At 43.6% G+C, this 15,339-nt stretch overlaps 2 long non-coding RNA genes across 3 annotated transcripts; one reads left to right on the top strand and one right to left on the bottom strand.

Moving 5' to 3' along the window:
- Window positions 1-1,529: 1,529 nt before the first annotated feature.
- Window positions 1,530-5,695, bottom strand: LOC147365658 (uncharacterized). The gene is made up of 3 exons (XR_015132639.1): window positions 5,250-5,695; window positions 3,886-3,957; window positions 1,530-3,051 (listed from the first exon to the last, which is right to left on the bottom strand). It is a non-coding gene; the product is annotated as an uncharacterized LOC147365658 (long non-coding RNA).
- LOC147365657 (uncharacterized) lies at window positions 2,958-6,107 on the top strand. 2 transcript variants are annotated; one of them, XR_015132638.1, is made up of 2 exons: window positions 2,958-3,247; window positions 5,749-6,107. It is a non-coding gene; the product is annotated as an uncharacterized LOC147365657 (long non-coding RNA). The 2 variants fall into 2 exon arrangements; XR_015132637.1 differs by lacking the exon at window positions 2,958-3,247 and adding an exon at window positions 3,859-4,675.
- The last annotated feature ends 9,232 nt before the right edge of the window (window positions 6,108-15,339 follow it).

Below are 15,339 nucleotides of genomic sequence, written 5' to 3'. Positions count from 1 at the left end.
GATTCTGTCATGTCCAACTCTTTGCGACCCTATGGACCCTATAGCCCGCCAGGCTCCTCTGTCCATGGGATTCTGTAGACAAGAATACTGGAGTGGGTTGCCATGCCCTCCTCCAGGGCATCTTCCTGACTCTGGGATTGAACCTGTGTTTCTTAGTCTCCTGCACTGGCAGGCAGGTTCTTTACCCCTAGCGCCACCTGGGAAGCCCCCTTTTCCTTTAACAGCTCCCCAGTCCCTCGAGCTCAACCTCTCCGAACTACCTCTCTTATGTAGCTCCTGTCTCCCCTTCAGTTTAGTTCAGTTCAGTTGCTCTGTTGTGTCCGACTCTGCGAAACCATGGACTGCAGCACGCCAGGCCTCCCTGTCCATCACCAACTCCTACTCAAACTCATGTTCATTGGGTTGGTGATGCCATCCAACCATCTCATCCTCTGTCTCCCCTTAAAGGAAGGTAATTCTCAAAGAGCAGGCCCCTATTGTGTCCACCGACATGCCCCTCACACCTGCAACGTGTCTCCACGTTCCTAGGAGATGTTCAGTGTCTGTTGAAGTAGCCTGTGAGCAAATGACTCATCGCTGTTCATTTCCCTTCCGCCCAGGCACATGCATCACCACCTCCCAATGACGATTCCTCTTTCACAAGCTGAGCGGAGGCGAGGCCAGCATTAAGGTGGAGAAAATTAAGAGAACTTGCACGAGGGAAACCACTCCCAGATGAAGGAGACTAGACCCACGTCTCCCTCCACACGCGTCTTGGTTAAGGCTCCCACCCTCCACTTTGCCGCTCCCAGCGACACTTCCTTCAAGTCACTGCCAACCTTCTGCTCCACCGGTCTTACTGTGGCCTCAAACCCAACACCCCCACACTGCCTCTCACAGAGATTTACATAAACACAGACACACCTTGCCCTCTTGGAAGAGAACAAAGTAAGTCATCTCTGATGAGAGAAATGGGTGACTATGTGGGGCATTTAAGGCCCTCAGCATTTGTAAGTGCAAATGTGTTCATCGTATAAAATTTCCTAGCAGGCATCCACGCATCCCAAACTGCTTTAGGGAGCACGTAAAATTCAATGGTGTTGCCAAGGCAGGGGAGAAATTTCCCACACTGCTCAGTATAATCTGGCCACCCTTTCAGAAGAGTGCAAAGGCAGGGTGGTTGACTCGGGGATGCCCTGGGTGTCTGCCCACACCAAGGTTGTTTTCAGGGCACTCCCAAAGCCACAGTCTTGATTTTGTCATCACTTTGATCTATTCTGCCAGTGGCATCTCAGATTCTAACCCAGACACCCGTGGCTTATCCACAGAAGCTCCCCACCTCTCTCACTCTGACCACTTCTACTAAGTCTCCTGTCCTTCTTGGCAAGACCTCCCAGTTCTTCCACCCTCCTTGGGTATGTGGAATGCAGAATCGCTCCCTACCCGCAGGTTCTTGAACCACACTTGAACTCCTTCCATTTCTTTCTCTATGACTCCCCTGCTGCATCTGCACTGCCCCATCTTGCCTGAACCATCTCATTTTCCCCCTCTTCTCTGGTTTCAGCTTCCCACGTTCTCTAAGGGCAACATTAAACAGGCCAGGCAGCTAACTGGCTGCTCTCTCTGTTGGGTCACCGGCCCCCACCACTCCACCAACCATCATCCACCAACAGCAATACAGACAACTCCATCACTTCCTTCAAGTCTTTGAGGACAGTGAGGACTTCCCTGAAGTGTTGATGTAGAATTTGAAGTCACAGCTTCCCCACCACAGGATAATCTGATTTCCCTTATCCTGATCTAGTATTTCCACAAAACCCATCACCTACTAGCCATTCCGTTCTTCTTATTAATCTGTTATGCTTATTCTTTTTTATTAGCTCCCTTCTCCAACTAGAATATTTCCCAAAGGCTTGGATTTTTCTCGCCTTGTTCATTGGTATTTCCTCATGTCTTTTTGTTTTTTAACCGTTTATTTTTTTCTGGCATGGTCTTGCAGTGGCTTGTGGGATTTTAGTTCCTTGGAGGATTGAATCTGGGCCCTCCTCAGGGAGAGCCTGGAGTCCCAACCACTGGACCCCCAGGGAATTCCCTATGGTTATCTTTTAAAACAGTGTGGTCACATAACAGATGCTTAATAAACATTTCTTAAGTACACAAGCGAGCGAACAACTGGTTTCCAACGTCGCAGTGGGCCCTTACCTTCACAAGGCCTCTCCCACCACGGTTCCCCTTTTCCGCAAAAGTGCTTGACCTTCAGGTACTGTTCTCTGCCTTGCTTTTTGACCCTGTTTCATCATGAAATACGGAAGGAAACTGACCCCAGATCTCCCCCTCCAAAAGCATCTACCCACCCAGCCTCCTTCTCTCCTTTTCAAGTCTGACCCTTCCCCGTCGGCGCTTCTCAGTCTTCTGCCCTCCCCATTTTTATTTTTTAGGAGGGAAGACTTGCTCAGTCATGGTTCCCCCAAACTGGTGGGGTTTTTGCACCCTGAAAGAGGTATCTTTCTTTCTGTGAGAAGAATTAAGAAAGAGAGAAGGGCGTTCCTGCATCCTGGGGGAGGGAAGATCTAACCAGGAGGTGAACAGAGCTTTGCAGCTCAGAGTTCGTGCAACTGAAGCAGGATCCCCGGGTTTGGCCAGGACAATCGTGAAGGTTTGCCTGGGCAGGTTTAGGTTGTAGATTGCTGAGTGCAGGTTGCTCAGCCCCGGTGAGGCCGGTCTCAGAGAGACACCCCTGAACCCAGTGAGTCAGGAGAGGCTCCAGGCGAAGAGGCAGGACCTAGGTCTCCAAATATCTTTTCCTTCTAAGGCGGCGGCTTCACAAGAGTGAGGGAGGGTGGAACCAGGCCAGCAACCTCCCACGACTGGGAGCTTTCAACCCAGCTCCCCCCGCCCCCCGAGGTCAGGGACAGCTGCGGCCGCTGGAGAAGCAGCGCCATCTCGTGGCCACGACGGCACCGGCTGCCCTTGCGGACGGAGCCGGCTGCCCCATTCTCTTCGCTTCACACCGTTGTCCAGTTGGAAGCACGGAGAAAGATGCTTCATGGAGGGGGCGTTGCCTAGGCCGATCTTAAACGAGATTCAGGGGATTTGCGTGAAGAACATTTATCACACTTTCAACCTGATGATCTCTTTAGGCCTATATATTCATCTCCTAGGGCTGACATAACAAAATACCACGAACTGGGTGGTTTAAAGCAACCACCAAGGGACTTCCTGGTGGTCCATTGCCTAAGACGCCATCCTCTTGATGCTGGGGGTCCAGGTAAGATTCTTGGCCAGGAAACTAGATAACGCTGTGCTGTAACTAAGCAACCAACCAACCAACCAACCAAACCAAAAAAACCAGCAGCCACCAAGGGGTGGCTTAAAATATACTGTCTCCTAGTTCTGGAGGTTAGAAGTCTGAAGTCCAGGGGTCACTGGGCCATGCTCTGTCTGAAGGCGCTAGGGGAAGATCCTTTCTCTTTTCTTCTCGCTTCTGGGGGTTGCTGCCAAACCTTGGCATTTCTGCCTTACAGACCATTGTTCTGACCTCTGCCTCTGCCGTCACTGGGATTTCTCTCCTGTGTGACTATGTGTCTTCACATCTCTTTCTCTTTGTAAAGACACTGGTTATTGGATTTAGGGCTCAACCCCATCCAGTATGATCTCATCTAAACTGATTACATCCTCAAAGCTCCTCTTTCTAAACAAGGTCACACTCATGGGATCCAGTGATTAGGGCTTCAACTATATCTTGGAGGGATAGCATAGTTTAACTCATAACAGCCTGTATGTTGGTGTTTTTGCAATGAGAATGCATGACTTTTGTAATCTGAAAATATACTCTGAAAAAAATAACACGAGAAGACTTTTTTAAAGCCATTTGTCTAACAAAGATGAAGAAGAATGATGACTTACTGATAGTCTAGGCGAGAAGAGGGACTCCCACATTGAGGAAGGAGAAAGGATTGGTTCAATCTTTGTTAAAAGCTGTGTACAAATAAGTTTAAAAGTTTTAAATGAGCATACCTACCCTTGGACCTGAAATGAAAAATTTCATTTTTCATGGGCAGGTATGCTCTGAAGGTCATACCTAAAATGAAAATGACCTGAAATTTTCACCACTGAAAATTTAAATGAAGGAAATAGACAAATGCTCAGAAGAATGGGGGTGAGGATATTCACTACAGTGTGGTTTTATGAAACAAGTGATAAATGGAAACTACTTAATATAGGCAGATGACTGGGGGTGAGTTGGGAGGGCATTCTGGGCAATTAGCAGCAGAGACACAGATGGGCTGGAAGGGCTGTGGAGAATAGATCCAACGAAGTGCATTTGGATCAACATGATTAGAGTTTAGGGATTATGATGAGTAAAGAGGGATGGAGAAATCGGGCAGAGGTTTGCCATGCTGAGTGTGCCAGTTTATGTGGGTCATATATGGAGAGAAGGACTTTAGACAGCGGAGATAATTAATTGGGGATTGTTTTAGAAACAAGACCCAGATGTGTGGATGAGAGCAAACAGATGAAGAGGGAGAGGGAGATGAGAATGAATGAAAGCTGGAGGATCATCACAATATTCCAGGCCACCTTGAGGATGTGGGACAGGAATAAGGGGTCCAGAGAAGTCAGTGGATATGACAGATACCAAGAATGAGAATCAACAGGACCAAGCAATTGCTAGTCTACTGAGGGCAAAGGCGAGGTGTGTTTGGCTTGAGTGATTCAGTGGATAGTGGTGTCAGTCGCCAAATTAGAGAATTGAGGAGGAGGAGGAGCAGATCTGGGGAGAAAGCACATGGATTCATTTGGGGACAAGTTGGGTTCCGGGAGCCATCTAAGAGAAGAGCAGTGAAGCAATTCCACGTGCGGGTACAGAGCTCATGAGACAGCTCCAGGTTAAAGAGAGAAGTGAGGAGTGTGCTGAAGTCATGGAGTGGGTGGAATGCCCATAAGGTCATGTGCAGTGAGGAGAGAGGGGAACTCAAGGCCAAATCCTAGAGTATCACTTAACATTCTCTCGTTGCAAGGAGAGAAAACAAACCCAATAAATGTAAGCAGTAGATAATGAAAGAATGTACTGGAAGCCTGATGGGTGGATCACAAAATAGTTGAATAACCAGGATGCAGGGAGGAAGGGAAGGAAAGGGGAGAAAGAGGAAGTAAGTAGTCTTTCTTTCTCTCATATGTAAGCTACATGTCTCTTCTTGTTGGGGTTCAGTTGCTAAGTCGGGTCTGACCCCACGGACTGCAGCACACGATTCTTCCCTGTCCCTCACCTGGAGTTTGCCTAAGTTCACATCCATTGAGTCAGTGATGCCATCCAACCATGTCCTCCTCTGTCACCCTCTTCTCCTTCTGCCTTCAATCTTTCCCAGCAGCAGGGTCTTTTCCAGTGATTGGTCATCAGGAAGGGCAGGCCGGGGCTCTCCTGCACTGCTGTCGATGGCAGAATTTCTTCTTTTCAGGGAGGCTTCAGCCTGGATTTTAAGGTCTTTCAACTGATTGAATCAGGGCCACCCAGATCATCTAGGATAATTTCTCATATTGAAAGTTAACTGATTATGGAGTTTAACCACATCTACCAAACACCTTCACCATAACACCTAGATTAGTGTTTGATTGAATCACTGGGGAGTGGAGCCTAACTAAGCTGACACAGCAAAATATTCTTCACAAACATATTCTAAATATTTAACATACTCTCAATACTATTTCAAATATTCTAGCCAGAACACTCTTTCTGAGGTTCTATGCTTACTTTTTTTCCTTCTACAGGTGAAGATGCTAAAACTCTGAATGAATGAACAACTTGCTTAATGCTTTGCAGCTAGTGAAAGGTGAAGCTGGAGTTTGACCCAGAAAAATCACTCTACAACCAACCAGCTGAGCCATTTTCCTGCTGTCTCCATGGAGCAGATGAGGAGTAAATGCCTGGATAGCAGAGACCAGCTGCACTCATTCTGTGTTCTTAGGATCCAGCCTGGTGGATAGTAGGAACTCACTTGTTGAGTCAACTAGTTAAGGTGTAACATTTAAAACTGTCTGTGTATACGCACGGGAAGATCATTGAAATCCATTTAACAGAGTCTTCAAAGTGCAAACTCCTAAAATAAACTTTCTTAATTACTATTTAATCGTTCTTGGGTTATCTAAAGGAATTAAGCAGTATTTAGTTCTGAGCTGAAGTTTTAAGTAAAATACTTTGAGAGTTTTTTTTTTTCTAAATTAGCCCTTTAATTTTCTATGATGTGGCTTTATCCCTTTATGCATGACATGAAGCCAAATTCCATATTTAATTAAAATGCAATACTTTCATGAGAATACAGGAGGTATTTTTATGAGTTCTTTCTTGGAAAACTAAATAGAACATGTTTAAATATATTTAGTGACAAGACTCAAACTGGGGTTTTTCAGTATTTAACTCCTTTTATTGACTATAGAGTTAAACAACAAAATTGCAAAATGAAGTCTATGTAGCTCATAAAATTTCTTTCAATCAAGGAAAGTAAATGAAAACCAAAATTACTCAAAATTCTGGAAAAGCCAACTGGAAAAACACTTCACAAAAGAAGTGAGAAGTGGGGCACATAAATCCTGTTGTATTCATGAGGCTTCTTTTAAAATTCAGAGATAGTTGATATTCTAGAAGAATAAGAATCTGAAAGAAATTTGACAGATGTCCATTTGTTCATGGGTGCTCAGTTGTGTCCAACTCTTTGTGACCCCATGGACTGTAGCCCCCAGGCTCCTCTGTCCATGGAATTTTCCAAGCAAGAATACTGGAGTGGGTTGCCATTTGCTACTCTGGGGATCTTCCCCACCCAGGGATTGAAAACTTGTCTTTTACATCTCCTGAATTGGCAGGCAGGTTCTTTACCCACTGCACCACCTGGAAAGGGGTCTTGGATATTATCTAATCCCATCTAGAGCATTTTGACAGAGAGACTAGACCTAGAAGCCCAGGAGGATAAATTAAGTATTGAATTAAGTATTGAATACAATGCCCAAGGGCATAACAGGACAGATCCAGTCCTGGATTGTGAGTCCCCTGCCCACCTAGGACGACGGCTCCTACGGGCAGAAGTTTGTAGACAAGTGTCCACAGCTCCTACCCTACCAACCCATCATTGACTCTTCACTCATTTAATTCTGCAATTATTCTTTCCACTTTGCCTCAGATTCCCAGGCCTACCCTCGCCCTTCAAAATGCCGCTCCTCAATGTAGAACCCAGTTTACCTGCTTACATTTCAGCTGTTTTTCTCCTTTGGTTTTGAGGGTTCCTGCCTACTTTGGCTGGGAAGTCGCTGCTTCCTCCTCTGAACCTGTAGGTAGAGCCAGCGCTCACAGGCAAGGGAAGTGAGACGTTCAAACACAGTGCTGCGTCTTGGGTTTGAGATTAAGTTTGGTGAGGAAGCCTACTTGTGAGTTCACCCTCAAGGTACTTTCAGGAGTGGACTGTTTCATTCTCAGCATCTTGTGCTTTTAAAGCCACAGAATCCCATGTTCAGACTGGCCTTTGGGTCGACGTCTTAAGCTAATCTTGTGACCCGTGATTGACCTGGAGAGCGTCCTTGTCCAGGGGTTGGTCCCCACACCAGGAACTACCACCCATTCAACTTCAGAAAATGCTGGCTCTTAGAAACTTGTTTACATGGAGCTAAAAATCTTTCCCTCGGAGGCTTCCATCAGGGAGTTGACAATGTTGACTCTTACTTGAGCTCTGGACTCTTGGAAAACTGTCTCTTCTCCCCTTGCGATATTCCCTTTCGAATAGTCTCTCTTTATTCAACCAAGATTTGTTTGTTTATTTTTTAATTGGAGTATACTTGCTTTACAATATCATGTTAGTTTCTGCTGTACGACGAAGTGAGTCAGCTGTACATATACATATACGTATATAGCTGATATATGTATATAGCTGATATAGCTGATATTATACATATATCAGCTATATACGTATAATATCCCCTACATCCCCCCCATCCCACCCCTCTAGTCATCATAGAGCACCAGGATAAGCTTCCTGTGCTTTACAGCCGCTCCCACCAGCTCTCTATTTTACACATGGTAGTGTATATATGTCCGTGCAACTCTCTCAGTTCATCCCACCCCTCCCTTCCCTGCCCTGTAATGTCCATCCGCTATGTCTGTGTCTCTATTCCTGCCCGGGAAATAGGTTCATTTGTGAAACTTTTCTAGATTCCACATATACACTTTCATATACAATATTTGTTTTTCTCTTCCTGACGTCACTCTGTGTGACAGACTATAGGTCTAACCCCATCCACAGAAAACTGAAAAATAGACAACTATCTTCAGTTCAGTTCAGTTCAGTCGCTCTGTCGTGTCCGACTCTTTGTGACCCCATGAATCGCAGCAGCCAGGCCTCCCTGTCCATCACCAACTCCCGGAATTCACTCAGACTCACGTCCATCGAGTCAGTGATGCCATTCAGCCATCTCAGCCTCTGTCGTCCCCTTCTCCTCCTGCCCCCAATCCCTCCCAGCATCAGAGTCTTTTCCAATGAGTCAACTCGTCGCATGAGGTGGCCAAAGTACTGGAGTTTCAGCTTTAGCATCATTCCTTCCAAAGAAATCCCAGGGCTGATCTCCTTCAGAATGGACTGGCTGGATCTCCTTGCAGTCCAAGGGACTCTCAAGAGTCTTCTCCAACACCACACTTCAAAAGCATCAATTCTTCTGCGCTCAGCTTTCATTATAGTCCAACTCTCATATCCATACACGACCACTGGAAAAACCATAGCCTTGACTAGACGGACCTTTGTTGGCAAAGTAATGTCTCTGCTTTTGAATATGCTATCTAGGTTGGTCATAACTTTCCTTCCAAGGAGTAAGCGTCTTTTAATTTCATGGCTGCAGTTACCATTTGCAGTGATTTTGGAGCCCCCCAAGATAAAGTCTGACACTGTTTCCACTGTTTCCCCATCTATTTCCCATGAAGTGATGGGACCGGATGCCATGATCTTCATTTTCTGAATGTTGAGCTTTAAGCCAACTTTTTCACTGTCTACTTTCACTTTCATCAAGAGGCTTTATAGTTATGACCCAGCAACCCTTTTACTGGTCATATACCCTGAGAAAACCATAATTCAAAACGACACATGTACCTCAGTGTTCACTGCAGCGCTATCTACAACAGCCAGGACTTGGAGACAGTGCAGATGAGCCTTTCTTGGACATCCTTTATCTGAAATAGACCCTCCCCTCTACCACCAGACCCCCATGTGATGTGTGATGATTTACTTCAACCATAGAAATGATCAGTTTCTAGATTTTTATAACTTGTTTATATTGTATGTTTACATTCTAGATTAGAACCTTCACAAGGGTAGGGACCTTGTCCATCTCACTCAGAAACCCCAGAGACCCCAGATGGTTCTTGACATGGTGAAGTGAGCAGTAAATATTTCCCTGCAGGAATAAGTCATGTGACTTAAGCTCATATTAAATTTGAGGGACATTGCCCTCATGTGATATCCTAAAATTTTTTTCACCAGCACAGCTAGTTCATTTATCTTTATTTTCTTGCTGACTGAGTCATAGATGTTCCACCTTCTAATCCATGTATAACTTTGATGAAGGGGATCAATTGGAAGGCAAAATGAAATCCATTCCCTTAATGGTCTAATTTTTTTTGAATAGGTGAGAATATATGAGTTCTGAAATAAGTCAGACAGAGTATATATGAGTGTATATGTTCATATATTCTGTTCATCAGTGAAACTTCTATTGTATGACAGGTGCTGCGTTAGGCACTGGGATGTGTGAAATACATATTTCTATAGAGTTATATATATAATTATGCATATAGTGAGATATAGACATAGATCAAAATCTCTATTAAATATAAACAAATACAGATGCTCTCTCAAGACCCAACTGCTCATGAGAATCAAAAAAAAAAAAGGATCGGAATCTCAACCAAGCTAAACAAGCTAACAAAGCTAAGGATTTGAAACAAGAAGAAAAGATGTGCCAAATGTGTTCTGATTTAATCTCAGTTGCTAATCCCTCAGTCCCACGTCATAGGGTTCTTTCAAGCAATGGGTGAAATGCCTACATAAGCCTCTTACCACAGAGTCTGGCAGAGAATACGTGTTCAGTGAAAGCTAGCTGTTTCTAAGGATGGTTTCTACTCATTGCAAAATGGCCTTGCTGTTGTGACTGCTGGGTGAAAGGGCTTGGCCTCTGGAGGTCGCAGAGTCCTATGGAGGCCCCTGGGTGGGGGGACAGCTTCCCTCCATGACTTCCAAGGCCTGCACTGCAATCCATCCAGCAACCAGCTATGCATGGGGGGGTTCTGATTTCTCCACATCCCTGCCAACTTCTTTCTTTTTTTCTTTCTCTCTCTCTCTCCTTCCCTCTCTCCCTCCTTCCTTCCTTTCTCTTTTTTCTTCCTTCCTTCTTTATTTTCTTCCTATTTCTTTCTTTCTTCCTCCCCTCTCCTTCCCTCCTTCCTTCCTTCCTTTCTCTTTTTTTCCTATCCTTCCTTCTTTCCTTCCTTTCTTTTTTCATAATAGTCAAACTAGTAGAGGGAATGGTTTCTCACCCACACTTTGATTTGCATTTCCCTAATGGCTGATATTGTTGAGCAGCCAAGCATTGCCCTGTCTGGATACAAATCCTAAATTGTCATTTCATCCTCAACTTCATTTTGGCCTATGTATGCCTCATTTCCTGTTACTTCAAATCGATCTCCCAATTTCATTTGTTCTTAGCATCCTCTTGTGACTGTCCTTTATTGATGCTCTTGGACATGGTAAAATCCGTAATCTCTACCTACCCACAAAGTCTATTTGAGCTCACCATTCTGGCCGTTGTGATCTGACCCATTCCACAATGCCCCATCTCTATGAAAACAAAGGTAGATAAATGTTTAGGAGCAAAGGACAGAGCTGAGAAGGAAAGAAGCAGGTCACTGCCCAGAGCCCCAGAGGCAATTTCAGAGTTTAGGGGTAAAACTGATATGGACAGTTTCAGCCTCAGGCCTCCTTCAGATATTTCTCATTAAATGTGAAAAGAAAATTACTGAAGAAAGAAATGCAACCAAGTAGATCATAGGTTAGTGTTTCTCAGACCTGGTTGAGGATGAGAATTATTGACAGCACTTTAAAAAATCCTGATTCCTATACCTCACCGCAGAGGCTATGATTTAAATGATCTGAAATGAGAGTAATGGATCAACACTTGAAAAACGTCCCCCTCTCTCTGCTCCCTGTGATGTCCATGAGCAGCGGAGATTAAGAACCACTAGACTAAGGGGAACCAGGACTACAGTTCTTCCCTGATTGTGGTCAGCAAAGGACAGGACACCTGGATGAGCAGAACTTACTTAAATATGACAGCTGCAGTTTGAGAAGAGACTTCCCTCAGCCTCACAGAAAAATACAAGGGAAAATATTCAGCTCAAAAAGGCCATTAGTTAGGGACTTTCTTGGTGGTAAAAGAGTGAAAAGCCTGGCTTAAAACTCAACATTAAAAAAGCTAAGATCATGACATCCGGTCCCATCACTTCATGGCAAATAGATACAGAAACAATGGAAACAACGAAAGAGTTTATTTTCTTGGGCTCCAAAATCCACTGCAACCACAAAATTAAAAGATGAAGACATAAAATTAAAAGATGCTTACTCCTTGGAAGAAAAGCTATGACAAACTTAGATAGCGTATTAAAAAGCAGAGACATCACTTTGCCAGCAAAAATCTGTATAGTCAAATCTATGGTTTTTCCACTAGTCATGTATGGATGTGAGAGTTGGATCATGAAGAAGCCTGAATACCAAAGAATCGATTATTTCAAACTGTGGTGTTGGAGAAGACTCTTGAGAGTCCCTTGGACCGCAAGGATATCAAACCAGTCAATTCTCAAAGAAATCAGTCCTGAGTGCTCATTGGAAGGACTGATTTTGAAGCTGAAGCTCCAATACTTTGGCCATCTGATGTGAAGAGCTGACTCACTGGAAAAGACCCTGATGCTGGGAAAGATTGAGGGCAGGAGAAGGGAGTGGCAGAGGATGAGATGATTTAATGGCATCACCAACTCAATGGACACGAGTTTGAGCAAGCTCTGAGAAATGGTGAAGAGCAAGGAAGCCTGGTGTCCTGCAGTCCATGGGGTCACAAAGAGTTGGACATGCCTTAGTGATAGAACAGCAACAACTGGCAGTCTAGAGGTTAAGACTCTGCTTTCCAATGCAGGGGCTGCAGGTTTGATCCCTGGACAGGAAGCTAACATCCCACATGCCACTCGGCCAAAAACCCAAAACATAAAAAAATAGAAGCAATATTGTTACAAACTCAATAAAGACTAAAAAATCGTCCATGATGAAAATAAAATCATTTAAAAAATTAGTTACAATAGAACATTATGTCCATCTTAGCCATTTTTCCTAGAATGTTTTATCTTTAGCATATAACCCAGGAAAATCGCATGAGTATCTAATGGTGTATTCATAAGCTCTAAAAAATATACCATTTACACAGTTCCATTGCTATGCCTTGCTCAGCACAAGGTTGGAAAAATGGCCCATGTTTATACAGCTTTTCATACCTATGAATCAGAAAAATGTTCAAGGCTTATCAAGGACCTGCCTGAGGTAGGCTGGAGCCTGCTTGTACCAGCTCCAGAGATCTGATTGTTATTATTTCTCAAATCCATGTCCAGTCACACTGCATTGTGGGAGTATTTATACTATAAAAACTGGTAAATGTTGCAAATCAAAATTTTCCTTTTAAACTTCTGATTCTTATTCCCAGCATACCTCTGGACCTGATACAAAAGTTTGATGCTCACTCTTTGATAAACTCATGCCAAGTATTCCCCTGCATCTTTTGCTTTCAATGAAATGAAATGCTACTGCTGACTGTGCAAAGGTGTGGTGGGGAGTCTGTGCACCAGGACGTTGAACCTGGAGCCATCCCAGAGTCTGAGCTGGTAGGGTGAACAGCAGATCAGTCCATTCAGTCATGCAGCTCATCTCTATTCCACTTTTATCCTCGGTGGTTGATCTCTATTGGCTCTGCGTGTTTTATCCTTTAGGGAACTTACGTTGGATAGAATTCTATATCACTTAATAATTAGACAGTTCTATCGACAGTAATTCTAGATGCTCTTTTAAGTCTTGCAAATTAAAAAACATAAACCGTGACACAGGAAGCATCTGAAATGAAAGTGTGAAAGGATGTTCTTCCATCAAACTACCGAAAGTGAAATTCCTTTCTCATTAGTAAAGACTATGCAATTTTTGTTACTTAGTTAATGTATAGGCTATGTACTGACCATGCATACATATATATATATATATATATACACACACACACACACACACACACACACACGTGCATGTGTGTATTTTAAATTTTGCCTGGTTCTTTTAACTTTTTATATTTTTTACTGAAGTATAGGTGATTTACAATGTAAAACATTGTAACACATATATTGTATATATATAAAGACTAACATTTTTGCTTGAAGTAGTGTCCTGGAAAATTTAGAGACAAAGCCAAAGTCATCTCAGTTCAGGTCATATGTGTGTCAGTCGCATCTGACTCTTTGCGATCTCATGGACGGTATCCTGTCAGGCTCCTCTGTCCATGGGGATTCTCCAGACAAGAATCCTGGAGTGGTATGTCATTGCCTTCTCCAGGGGATCTTCCCAGCCCAGGGATTGAACCCTGGTTACCTGCAATGCAGGAAGATTCTTTACTGTTTGAGCCACCAGGAAAGTTCATATCATAAAATTCTTAAATATCTTGTTTTCAGAGGTCCATTCCTATCCTATCCCAGGACTGGTAGTCTTGCTTCCTATTGATCTAAATCATTTTAATGTAGAAAGACAGGTCCCTTCTGTTACCAGTTGGTGAGCACTCCTCAAACTCCTCACCCTTGGCCACAGCATTTAATCTTCATCTGACACGGTATATGCAGTTAGGTTCATTATGCTCTGAAGGGCTATAGATGCTGAATTATTATCTATTGCCTCACACCATCAGCCCATCAAGTAATCTCTATTTTCTTGGCTTATTTTTTGTTAGTTTGTCATCGTTCAGTACATATGGTACTGCTGGTGACGGGAAATGGGGCAGTTATTCACCTCAAGATGGAATGTAATTAAAGATTACTAGATTGTTTTCTAAATGTCTAATCTATGCCATGTGGGGTTTTTGAAATGATGGTTACTTCCAAGAAAAGTTGAGACAGAAGTCTGAATTAGCATCCACTTCACAGGGTTGCCAAAAATGCCTATTTTTGGTCTAGGGTCAATGAGCAGAATACATTTATGAACAGAGTAGAAACTTCCCAGTACATGAGTCAGCATCTCTCTTAGGGGTGACCCTGACTATATGCCATGGCAGTGAAAAGCAGATCTCCTGTGCAAACCCTTGAGGTAAAAACGTCCTCCAGTCATTCCCAGAGTTTACCAGTAGGGGCGCCAAAAAGCCAGTCATCCAGCTACAAAGCCAAGTGTGAAAAGTTTCCAGGCAAGAATTCTGAGTGGGTCGTCATTCCCTTCTCTAGGGGATCTCCCCGCCCCAGAGACTGAGCCTGGGTCTTCTGCACTGTAGGCAGATTCTTTACCGTCTGAGCCACCAGGGAAGTCCCGCAAAGCCAAGAGGTAATCAAATACATTGACGGACGTATTTCACATTGAATTTGCCAAGTAATTCTGCAAATGACCCAGAAAATGACGCTCTTAACGCCAGTGACAACCTCATTTCCCCCGAATCAATTGTTCTCTTCTCCCATGTTTTGGTTGTTTTTTTTTTTTTTCCTTTCAGAGCCCAAGCACATGAAGTCTTCATGCCTTTCTGGCATGTTTACAGAATTTCCAAACATTTATCTGTTTAAATGTCTAGATCCTTTTAAGGAGCAGAAGAAAGAGTTACTAATTAGGTATTCTGAAGGAAGATTCAGTTCATTACAACTGATCTGGGAGCTGTAAGCGCCATTCCAGCTATGGAGAATCAATCCTTCTCAGGGAACTAATGAACCCTAGCTTCTGCGTTAAATTGGTGCCTGTCATTTAAAATTATACACGGAGGTATACATACCTGCATGTGGTGTAAGTTATTTATATGGAAATAGTACATATACCCAGTTTTTCTAAAAAGGAATTTATTTGCTCCAATGTACCCAGTTTTTCTACAAAGGAATTTATTTGCTCCAGACTTTAACATCTGTACTTTAAAAAAAAGGGGGGGGGGTTTATCAGAGCTCGAATTTAAAACTCTTTCTTCAGTCAGCACGTGAGAGGAGTCTGTATAACTTTGAGGAGATACGTGATGCAAAAATAAATGTTTATTAAATCATATCTGCGTTTCTGATCCCAAGCTTACACCTGCCTC

This window comes from Bos grunniens, chromosome 9 (genome assembly GCF_055505025.1).
Source record: "Bos grunniens cultivar Pamir isolate PY7600 chromosome 9, Bosgru_T2T1.0, whole genome shotgun sequence".
Lineage (NCBI taxonomy): Eukaryota > Metazoa > Chordata > Mammalia > Artiodactyla > Bovidae > Bos > Bos grunniens.
This window is presented reverse-complemented; position numbering and strand designations above follow the sequence as displayed.